General features: G+C 33.8%; 2 pseudogenes; one reads left to right on the forward strand and one right to left on the reverse strand.

Moving 5' to 3' along the window:
• Positions 1-9,301: 9,301 nt before the first annotated feature.
• Positions 9,302-9,418, reverse strand: LOC145256054 (5S ribosomal RNA; annotated as a pseudogene).
• A 1,680-nt stretch (positions 9,419-11,098) lies between these two features.
• LOC145255870 (5S ribosomal RNA) lies at positions 11,099-11,217 on the forward strand (annotated as a pseudogene).
• Positions 11,218-12,866: the final 1,649 nt, after the last annotated feature.

The raw sequence follows: 12,866 nt of genomic DNA on the forward strand, positions 1-12,866 counted from the left end.
ATATATATATATATATATATATATATATATATATATATATATATATATATATATATAAAGCTGAATATAAGTGTGTGTGTGTGTATGTGTGTGTGTATGTGTGTGTGTGTGTGTGTGGTCACGAATAGGCTCCTATATGGTTGACTATTTTAAAAAACTGATTATATATAATGATAGAAGATGTATCGAGACACAGGAATGGGTATGTTTGATCTGGCATATATATATATTATTATTATTATTATTAATATTATTATTATTATTTTTTTTTTCCACTAAATATTATATTTTGTTAAATTATTATTTCAAATAACGTTTTGCCCCCCTTTTAGTACCTTCCAAAAGTGTTGGTGATTAAACAAACCAAAGAAAACCTTTTGCGCATGCACTTTGAGGGAGCAATCATTAGATAAAAGACCGTTTACGCAGGGTCCACGTTCCTCGTAAAGTACCAAATTTTCTAAATAAAATATTTTTTTTATTATTTAATAATACAAGAAGTGTATTTCTTTTTTTTTTGTTTCGTAATAATACAAGATATGTTAAAAACTAAAGTAATTTCTTTTGTAAATATATGGTTTCGTTTTTCGTGTCTTTCGTTCGGTTTCGTTACATAATCAACCGTATCCACTTCCGGTAGCTTGACGTTTTTCCGAGCAGTGTTCTTGGATATAACCTAAAAATATACATATTTATTTTTATTTTGGAGGGGGAGGGGCTCGTTTTAAAACTAGATCTACCTCAGTATTTTCTCTAATTTTCTATTTTTGAGCCATTACAGAGACTCCTAAGAGGTGATCCTTTCATGTCCGACATTTTTGTTCAAGAGTAACACTCTACATTACTTTTTTTTTAACTAAATAAATTCTTGAAAATAAGTTGAACCACCAAAAACTTTCAAAGCTTGGTAGAAAACGAACACTTGGAAAAATCAATTTTCCTACTACTTTAAAAAGTGTCCTTTTTCAGATGAATGTATTATAGGCCTGTGCTAAATCATTAATATATTCTTGACGTTTTTTGTCACTTGCGCACTTGCCTTGAAAACGTTATCTGCACATCAGTGATATATATATATATATATATATATATATATATATATATATATATATATCACTGATGTGCAGATAACGTTTTCAAGGCAAGTGCGCAAGTGACAAAAAACGTCAAGAATATATTAATGATTTAGCACAGGCCTATAATACATTCATGTATTATGAAATGTAAGAAGCCCCCAGACGTACCCCTCCACCGTACTGTATACCGATACTCTATGGCTGACTGGGATAGCTTCCGTACATTCATATCTGATTTACCTCTGCACTCCATGTTTAAAAAGGATGTGTCCTCTATAGTATCAGAACTGACCGAATGGTTAATTGTAGGCATAGACCAATTCATACCATCTAAAAAATTCCAACAAAAACCTAACAGCCAGCCATGGTTCTCCCCAGAATGTGCTGCTGCTATCACGCACAGAAATCACTTTTTCCATAGCTACCAACGTAATAGATGCACTGAGACTAAAGCTGCTTTTAGGTCTGCCAACAACCACTGTAAAAGAGTAATAAAAAATACAAGAGAGCAATATGCCCAGTCTGTTAAATCCAAGGTAGCTGATCAGCGACTTGGATCCCACCAGTTTTGGCAAATAACAAATAGGATCCTGAACAGAAGTGTGCGTTCTATCCCAACCATTATCAATGGATCAGAGGTCATCTCGTCAGCGTCAGACAAGGCCAAACTATTTGCAAAGAACTTTGCAGCTAATTCTACCCTATGCGACGAAGGCCATCAACTCCCCATATTTCCTCCTATAACACAGAACAAGCTAGGTAACATACAAATATCCGTGCAGGAGGTCGCCAAACTAATAAAGAACCTAGATTCCAGTAAAGCAACTGGCTCTGATGGCATCCCAATTATAGTGTTAAAAAAGCTTCAACCAGAACTTGCTCCCATACTTACGAAACTATTTAAGCGCTGCCTTAAGGAGAAGTGCTTTCCGACTCCCTGGAAGACCTCTTCAGTTTGCCCTATATTTAAGAATTCAGGTGATAAGTCATCTCCCTCTCAATACAGACCTATAAGTCTCCTCTGTGTTATGAGTAAGTTACTGGAATCCATATTAAATAGAGAAATAGTCAACCACCTCAGCAGGAATAACCTTCTTAGTGACACTCAATATGGTTTCCGCTCTGCAAGATCTACCGCAGATGTGCTGACGGTTATATCCCACAGGATAAGTGAATCTCTTGACAAAGGCTTCCTTTCTAGGGCAATTGCTCTTGACATATCAAAGGCCTTTGACAAGGTATAGCATAAGGGTCTACTTCACAAGATTTCCAGCTACGGTATAACGGGAAATGTTTTCTCAATCATTAAATCATTTCTCTCCGATAGGCTCATAAGAGTAGTGGTCGATGGACAAAAATCGGAGGCCTGCAATATAAATGCTGGAGTCCCCCAGGGGTCAATCCTGGGCCCAACTCGCTTCCTGATCTACATCAATGACCTCCCTAAACACATACTTAAATCATTCGTTGACATCTATGCTGATGACACAACCATCTACGGCAACACATCAAAGGCTGTAAATGACAAAGTTCTCTCTGATTCTCTATCCTCTGATCTCGAGCGCGTGGTTCAGTGGGGGAAGATGTGGCTGGTTACCTTTAATGCATCCAAAACCAAACTCCTATCCTTACAGCATCAATGCTCTGATCCCCAGCTGGCATCAATTGTGATTGATGGCTCTCGTCTGGGTGAGGCTCCGTGTTTTGACAAGCTTCTGGGTTTGACCTTTACTCCTGATCTGAAATGGAACAAGTACATCAAGTCTGTTGCCAAAGTCGCTGGAAAGATGGTGGGATCCTTCTACCGCTCGAGAAGATATCTCACTACTGATGCAATTCTCTATCTATATAAAAGCCAAGTACGTCCAAGGATGGAATACTGTTGCCATATCTGGGCAGGAGCTGCTAAAAACAGCCTATCCTGCCTTGACAGAGTACAAAATAGACTTCGTGGCTTAGTGGGGGATGCCCTTTTCTCTACCCTGCAACCTCTCTCCCACAGAAGAGACATTGCGAGCCTGTCCTTGTTTTATCGTTATTTCCATGGCAGATGCTCGTCTGAACTCCAATCTCTGGTCCCCCCTCGCCAATCTTTCACGAAAAACACCCGTCTAGCTGAATCCACTGTGAAAAATTTCCCCCACTCTTTATCTGTGCCTAAATCAAAACGCGGATTCCATGAACAAAGCTTCTTTCCTAGAACTGCACGTCTGTGGAACTCTGTTCCGTCTGCCTGCTTCCCTCCGGACTACAACTAGGATGTCTTCAAGTCCAATGTTAACAAATTCCTAATGAACCGCCCCCTTAAGTAAACACTTCAGCAAATCTCCTCACTAAATTAATGTACTTGCAATAACCCTTATCCCTGAGTGGCTTCCGGGCCTTGATAAGTGGTGATCACTGTGTAAAAAAAAAAACATATATATATATATATATATATATATATAATTTTTTTTTCTTTTAAAGCCAAAGACAATGCGGGGAAAGACCGGAATTATGAAAGTAAAGAAAGAAAAACAAACAAATGTAGACGGGTGTGCTTGAGTAGAGGAGTGTCTAGCCTTTATTCGTCTATCTTTCCTCACCTCAATGTATAATTATTTATAACCAAGTTGCTGGTATGTCCGGTGTATGTAAAGTCCGTGGGCGGTATGGAACTTTGATTAATTTCGAGAGAAAGGGACTTCACTTTTTCAAAAGACAAAAGTGGATTCAAGATGGCGGAAAGGAACGCGACTGGACTGCAGGAACAGGGTAGGGTCAGTTGGGGGTAATTTTATTTTACTTATTTATTTATTTTTTTTATTATTTCTGTTCTTTACTTTCATAATTCCGGTCTTCCCCCGCATTGTCTTTGGCTTAAAAAAAATTCTATATAGTACTTTACCAACAATGCTTTAAGCAAACTACTACCTACTCTTATATATATATATATATATATATATATATATATATATATATATATATATATGTATATATATATATAGGATGTCCCAATAAAATGTATACACTCTTTAAATGATCTCAATTTGCTACATGAATGCGCTATACCACGTTCCCAAGATATGTTTAGGAATAAAGCATGGATCACTTTTCCACTATCGTCATGACGTAAGAGCATATCTTGATAGTCAATTGCGACACAGATAGTTAGGACGAAGAGGAAGTATCGAGTACTATCCACGCTCAGTGGATTTGACTCTCCCTCCAATGGATTTTTCTAATTTTGGGGGCAGGTGGGGGGACGGGGCATATTAGACACAGGGCTCACACCACAAAACGAGCTACAATGAATGAGTTGAAATCAACCATTGAAAGAAGATGTGTCAACATACCAATTGGACTGATAAGGAACGTTTTCGATTCAATCGTTGTCAGCTGTTCGTGGACCACAATGGCCAATAATTTTAACACGTTCGATAATTAACTTGTTTCTATATTTGTTTACAGTATTTTGATGTATGAAACTTTTCTTTCTTAAAATAAATGTTGGTTTTATGGTCTTTTAAAGATTGTATACATTTTATTGGAACACCCTGTATATGTGTGTATGTATGCACACACACACACACACACACACACACACACACACACACACACACACACACACACACACATATACATTATTTATGGAAATACAGTCATATCTTGCTAGATATATATACAAATATATACCTTGCTCTCTTACGATTGAGCACTATCTACGACCCTTGCTGAAATTCAATTATTTTCAATTTATGGATACCTTCCCTCGAAAAACAATATATATATATATATATATATATATATATATATATATATATTTATTTATTTATTTAATTGTGTATTTATTTATTCTAGGTTGAAACTATTTAAAAGATTAGCATCATTGAATTCCAATAAAGGTCATTGATAGTGACCAATCAAAAGATTCAAAATTTGCAAAATCTGACTATATTTACGTAAAGAAAAAAAAACAAACAATATATATATATGTATATATATATATATGTATATATATGTATATATATATATATATATATATATATATATATAATATGTAAACAGGCATAGGACACAAAATGGAGTCTTACGGATTCTCTTCCGCCTATGCTTTTTATCTATTCAGAAAACAAATAAAAATAAAGAGATTGAAGAGCGTCCAATATTTCTCGACCATAAACTGGTCCCCCTGTATTGGATTTGAAACCGATGGTACGTGTTTTTTTTTGACTTACTGTAATTTTTTTTTTAAAGAGGAAATCTTTGAGTTATATTTTATGTATTTGATATATGATTTTTCTAGTAAACAGATCGATTAAAACAATTCAATTTGAGCATCGCTGAACACCCAACGGTTCACATCTTTCTCATGTAAATATATACGTGGGAGTAAGCATAAAAGAAAGAATCAAAGACGAAGTAGAAAATTATTTTATCGATCAGCCAATAAGCAAGACAATTAAAACTCAATCAAGATATATCGATCGATTTAGTAAATAAAAATGCCAAATCAATATGGCCGACCGAATCGATCGAAATATCTTTGTTACGCTTATAACGGGCTAATGTACAGGGTGGCCCACTTAAAAGTAGGAACAATTTTTTATTGGTTAAATTACCTGTAGTGTTATAAAAGATGCTGGGGATATAAGCGTTAGTGGTGAACAGATAGCAGTTTGGTTTTGGATGTATTAAAGCTGACCAACCATTCCTTACCCCACTGCAACACACGTTTATGGTCAGAGGAGAGAGAATCAGAAAACTTCTGATCTTTGTCGGCTTTTGTAGTGTTGCCATAGATGGTAGTAATGTCTGCATAGATGTCGACAAATGATTGAAGAATATGGTTTGTGAGGTCCTTGATAAAGATAAGGAAGACAGTTTGGCCCAATATGGATCTTTGGGGCATGTCTGCATTAATACTGTGACCTACATATTTCTGCCCATTAACGACCACTTTAATAGACCTATCAGAGCGAAAGGATTTTAATGATAGCGTTGATAATGTTCTCCTTTGGTTTGTCTAAATTGTGAGGATTATCTTCATGAACTTTTTTTTTTTAAAAGCCCCAAAGATAAAAATCACATGATGACAAGCCCGGGGAACGTGGTGGCCATAATCCTGTGCTTATTGTTCTCTCTTCCGTAAAACATGTTATGAACTTGTGTCAGTGATCTGTGAGACGTGTGGCATGTAGCGCCATCTTGTTGGAAAAAGAATTGCATTTTGTCTTGTGGTGTCAGTTGGTCGTTAAAAGAAAACATTAGAGAGATCGGCCTACTTTTAAGTCGGCCAACCTGTATGCACGCACACGCACACACACACACACACACACACACACACACACACACACACACACACATATATATTATTATATTTCAAAACAAAAATTTATTATTTAACAAAGTTTTTGGCTGGGGTTGTCATATATAAAAATATTACCCTCCAAAAATATTTTTTAAGACTTGATACCAATAATCAGTGATCTCAGTATTCTTATATATATATATATATATATATATATATATATATATATATATATATATATATATATATATATATGTGTGTGTGTGTGTGTGTGTGTGTGTGTGTGTGTGTATAACTACTTCATTTTATCACATAAATTAATATACGAAAGTATAAATTTATGCGTAAACTTTAAGTATTTACTTCAACAGTGCTCAATACGTAGGTAGAGCTAGGTAGTAAGTTATAAAATATATATGGCGATTAAGTATGTATATGTATATATATGTACACACACACACACACACACACACACACACACACACATATATATTAAAAAAACTGCTTTTTTCTAAAGCTTATTACAATCTATAAAAATCCGTTATTTTTGATCAACTTGTGATTTTATCAGAAAGATAAATCTCTGAAGTTTATTATGTTAAAAGCAGAATAATATAATACTTTTCTATGATTTTTTATATGAATTTAATTTTAAAATAAAAAAAAAACAACAAAAAAACACGTTTGACCAATTTTCTGCTGTCAACAAAACATTAATATTTTAAAAGAAAATTTTCGAATCAATTGAACTAACTTTTTTATGTCTAAATAAAGTTTACTTTCATTTTAAGGATATGCAAACATATTAGAATATAATTTATATTTATATAATCTTTAAATAAATTCAAATAATTCAATTATTTCCCACGATCTCGTACATTTTAGAAACCATGTACTTAACGCCGCCATCTTGGATTTTAGGTGTGAGAACCCGGTCGCGTCTAAATATTTATTTAAGCATTTTCATGAATTTTAATGTAAGTAGACAGTCAAATACAAATTTAAAAAAAAAATAATTAAATTAAATTATAATTACAAACGCCATTTATGGTAAAATATGTTATTTTTAGCTTTATAATTTTTTCCTTTATAATAATTGATCAATCAAGCTTTAAATTCTTCTCTAGTACTTGATAAATAGAGAAAACTGTTTGTTTCCATTTTTACATCAAACATAAATTTTTAGCGTTATATTTCTCAGTTTTAATATCACTTTTAGTCAGTTTTTAATTCCATAAATTCCATGATTATTTTTTTCCTTTCTAATTTTCTAAGTTATAATAACCAATAAGCCACACTTTTTTCCCCATAAAGTAGATCATACTATATTTTCCCTGATTCCTTATTGCATAAATCAAGGTGACACAAACTGTCATTAGATTTTGGTGGCCCTTAAAAGGGCGGTTTTTGGTAACCCTCTGGGCGATGCAACCTGTTGGAATTTCGCAACCATCTACGGAAATCCATGTCTTCATAGTTATAGTTAATTTTCAAAAAAGGGAGATAACCATTTTTTGTAAACCGTAAAGGGTTACCGTATCTTGAAAAAACAAAAAACAAAAAAAATAAATAAATAAAAACGCAGATACAATTAATGCTTATAATTTTCACGCCTTGTTTTATTTATTTATTTTCTATTTTTTGGTATCGATTCTTTAAAACATTTTTATGTACTGGTAAATCGAAAGTTTACACATTCTAAAATAAAATTTTTAATTCATTTTTAAATATTTAAAAGAATGCCTATTTTAGCGTTTTTGGTTTTCATAAAAAATAATATTTTTCTATCCTCATCATAACGATAATAATTATTGATAACATATTCAAAACGCAAAAGATAAAAAAATTAAACACATTCAAATTTCCGATTTCAATCTTCGATATCGAAGGTACCCTGTGATGTTTTTGTTGTTTTTGTTTTTCTACACTCGTTCACCCTACTACCAAAAAATGAGTGTGTGCTTAGTGAATAACTTGGTCAACGGATAAATAAAAAAAAGTCCCCCCAGATTTATTTATATAACGAATACGAAAAAATAGTTTCACTCATATGCATTCTTTACTTATTAATTGATGAAAATTTTATATTGATTAGATAATTACCTAATTTTTGATAGATTTTTAAAGACATACATATATGTTTTTATGTACGGTATAATCACGTTGACACACCGGTATCGTCAGATCACCGAAGTTAAGCAACGTTGAGCCTGGTTACTACCAGATGGGTGACCATTTGAGAATTCTAGGCGCTGTATGTGCTTTCTGCTTATCTTGGTATTGTTTCCAGTCGTCCTGAACCTCCACATTCCACTGGTATTCAACAATGTCGACCTAGGAGAGGTGTGGTTGGAGATTGCGCAACTCGTGCCACAAAAATTTCACGCGCAGGCACCCTTACAGTGGGTATCCATAGCCTATATATATATATATATATATATATATATATATATATATATATATATATATATATATATATATTATTTTTAAAATGCAATTATCCACTGACACGTGTTTCGTCGTCTAGGACTCATCAGAGTAGCTGAATATAGCGATGAGTCGTAGACGACAAAACACGTGTCAGTGGATAATTGCATTTTAAAAATAATGTATATACCGCTCCCCATGTGGGGGTACCAAATTGGTTAAAGGGAAAATTATTCCCAACTCGCACTTAGGTAAAAATGCACTTTCGTAAATAATTGAATTCATTCAAAACATATCGCTAAAACCAAATATATATATATATATATATATAGGCTTCCATCAGTCTTGAGAGACTATGGATACCCACTGTAAGGGTGCCTGCGCGTGAAATTTGTGTGGCAAGACTTGCGCAACCTCTAACAACGCCTCTCCTGAGTCAACATTGTTGCATACCAGTGGCAAGTTGAGGTACAAGGCGACTGGAAACAATGCCGAGATAAGCGGAGAGCACATACAGCGCCTAGAATTCCCAAATGGTCACCCATCTGGTATTAGCCAGGCTCAACGTTGCTTAACTTCGGTGATCTGACGAGAACCGGTGTGTCAACGTGATTATGCCGTATATATGTCAACGTGATTATGCCGTATTTATTTATTCTAGGTTGAAACTATTTAAAAGATTAGCATCATTTAATTCCAATAAAGGTCATTGATAGTGACCAATCAAAAGATTCAAAATTTGCAAAATCTGACTATATTTACGTAAAGAAAAAACAAACAATATATATATCTGTATATATATATATCTGTATATATATATGTATATATATATATATATATATATATATATATATATATATATATATATATATATATATATATATATATATATATATACATGTAAACAGGCATAGGGCACAAAATGGAGTCTTACGGATTCTCTTCCGCCTATGCTTTTTATCTATTCAGAAAACAAATAAAAATATAGAGATTGAAGAGCGTCCAATATTTCTCGACCATAAACTGGTCCCCCTGTATTGGATTTGAAACCGATGGTACGTGTTTTTTTTTGACTTACTGTAATTTTTTTTTTTTAGAGGAAAACTTTGAGTTATATTTTATGTATTTGATATATGATTTTATATATATATAAACTATATGATTATATATACATATATATGATTATATATATATATGATTATATATATATATATATATAAACTAAAGTCGTTTTAAATGCCTTGCATTTTTTAAATTCGAAAGTTGAAGAACTGCGAAAACTGAAGTGGTACGACTAGAATGAGCGACCTTTTGTGCTCCAGAATATATTTTTTCCTTCCAATCACCACTATTCTCAATGCAATTTTGCCAACGATGAAGGATGGCTGTGCACGGACGTCCAGAGCGCGCTTTGTCATACAAGTGTCGTTTTAAAAGTAAAGCCCTCTATGCTTTTTAATAAAAAGTTGAAGAGCCATGAAAACGGAAGTAGTAATATTAAAACGAGCGACTTATATATATATATATATATATATATATATATATATATATATATATATATACATATATATATATATATGTATGATTTTCTTTTATTGCATTTTAGTTTCGTTGTCCTATGCTTTCTTCAAATTATTTCTTATTTCCTGGTTTTCTTTTCCTTTTTTCTTATTTCAATATGAATCTTTTTCCTTATTTCCCCACTTACCCCACTTTATTACTCCAATACGGCTAGCGAAAACGGACGTGCGAAACGTGCAGACGGCGCAATCGTTAAATAGGGAAATGAATGGATAATTGAATGAATGAACGAATGAATGAAATCGCCGCGCGCACAACGAGACAAATTGTCCAGAACTCATGTCAAAACGAGGCTAATAAAATGGCCGCCTAGGACAGAAACGTACAACTCACAATTAGCGGCTATTAAGTTCGTATTGGGAAAATGGTTTGTCCAATACATTGCGAGTCATATGTAAGAAAGTCATTGATTTGAATTATTGACAAGCATAATAAACAAGGGAATAATGAATTGATCTCTCTTTTTCTATCTAACGCTTTCTCTATTTCTCTTTCTCTCACGAGTTCGACCCTCTCTCTCTCTCTCTCTCTCTCTCTCTCTCTCTCTCTCTATATATATATATATATATATATATATATATATATATATATATATATATATATATATATATATATATATATATATATATATATATATATATATATATATATATATATATATATATATATATATATATATATATATATATATATATATATATATATATATATATATATATATATATAATACGGCATAATCACGTTGACACACCGGTTCCCGTCAGATCACCGAAGTTAAGCAACGTTGAGCCTGGTCATTACTAAAATGGGTGACTAATTTGGGAAGTCCAGGTTCTGTATGTAGGAGGACGTCGACACCTCCCTGCAAAAAGTTGCAAAAACCTAACGTCGTCATCTCCCCTAACGGGGATATACATGTGACTGGGGACCGCTTGTGAATTTCATACTCCCATGAGTCGGAGGAAGCCGGTTAAACCCTGAATAGGGTTAGTGCTGACTGCACACACACACACACACACACACACACACACATATATATATATATATATCTTCGAGAGAGAGAGAGAGAGAGAGAGAGATCTGTCAGTGTTATTAGATAGGTTTCGGTTACAGAATGTCTTCGATAAGTATTGATAATCGATAATCGAAAAACTCCGATTAAAGAAGAGACAGACGATTTTGATCAAAGTTAACACCTTATACAACCTAACACTACAAGTGCGTTTGAGTAGTTTTATTACCACATAATCCAGGAGGTCCAACATATAAAATCAACAGTGGTTTTTTGATAGTACAGGGTCACGTTCGAAATGAACGTTTCCGCTTAGAAAATTTTAAAAGCTATTTTTTAAAGTATGTTTAAGTCAAAATCAGTTTTTAAGATATTTTTGTGCCTTAAATTTTTATGTTCTTTGCTAAAATAACTTTTTAATTTAGTTTACAAGTAAAAAACAGAATTTTTACTTGATTAAATAATTCGAAATAATAAAAATGATTTTTGTTTTATTTTAATTTATTTTTCCTATGCAATTATTCATACCAGTTTGAAATAGGTTAAACTTTTATGTTTTAAATCCACTGACGTCGGCCACTGCTACGTATTCGGAATAAGAACGCGTGAACGAGAAAAAACGAAAGTAGCAACAGGGAGACAACAGCTACATGAGAACCAAATCTTTAAATTATTTATAGCGCTTTACTACACCCCGAGATCCAATTCCAAGCAGTGGCAGAAGCGTCCATTAGATTCGCATTTGGAACACGCCTCGCCCAGGTGATATTCCGTAAGGATGTGTGCGCCGCAGGGCCACCGAGCGTCCTGTACATAACCCCACTTGTACATATTGTTTCATGTTTTGGCAACTTTCGCTCATGCCCGGTTGAGAGTTACCCACTCTTTCCAGGGGAGTTCTGAGCCTCCCGTATCATCTTTCGATGTCGGAAGACCTCTCGTTGTTGTCGTCTTTGACAAGCTCATTCCACTAATGCAGACGGAAGGACACCAGTGTTGTTTGTCTGATGCCTTTGATGGTGGCGACGCTCTTGTAAGATAATAATCGCCGCAGCATCTTTTAATGTCTATATAGTTGATGGCGGTTGTCATTGGTCTGCTTGTCATGCGCTGCGATAGTTCATCAATCTTTAATAAGGTAACACCTGATAAAAACAGTATTGATTTAGACAATCTTATTCTCCTGCGAATGTCTTAACAATCGTCTCCAAACCCATATACCGTACACTGCATGAAACAGTTTATGTTAGGGCGGCACCGCTTGATATATCCAAGGCCTTTGACAAGTTTTCGCACGAAGGTCTGCTCGGAAAAATATTACTAAACGAATATTTAATACTAGACTTTTCGCCCGTTTAAAAATGGGGGCAAAAGTTATTGCCTGTTTGACTTAGAATGAGTGCTGTATGACAAAATGATAATCAAATATGTTCAATTTGTGCTCACTGTTTGTATTACATCGTAATCCCTATTAGTCCCT

The sequence above is a fragment of the Euprymna scolopes genome, chromosome 31 (assembly GCF_053919585.1).
Source record: "Euprymna scolopes isolate OS-2025 chromosome 31, ASM5391958v1, whole genome shotgun sequence".
In the NCBI taxonomy this organism is placed as follows: Eukaryota; Metazoa; Mollusca; class Cephalopoda; order Sepiida; family Sepiolidae; genus Euprymna; species Euprymna scolopes.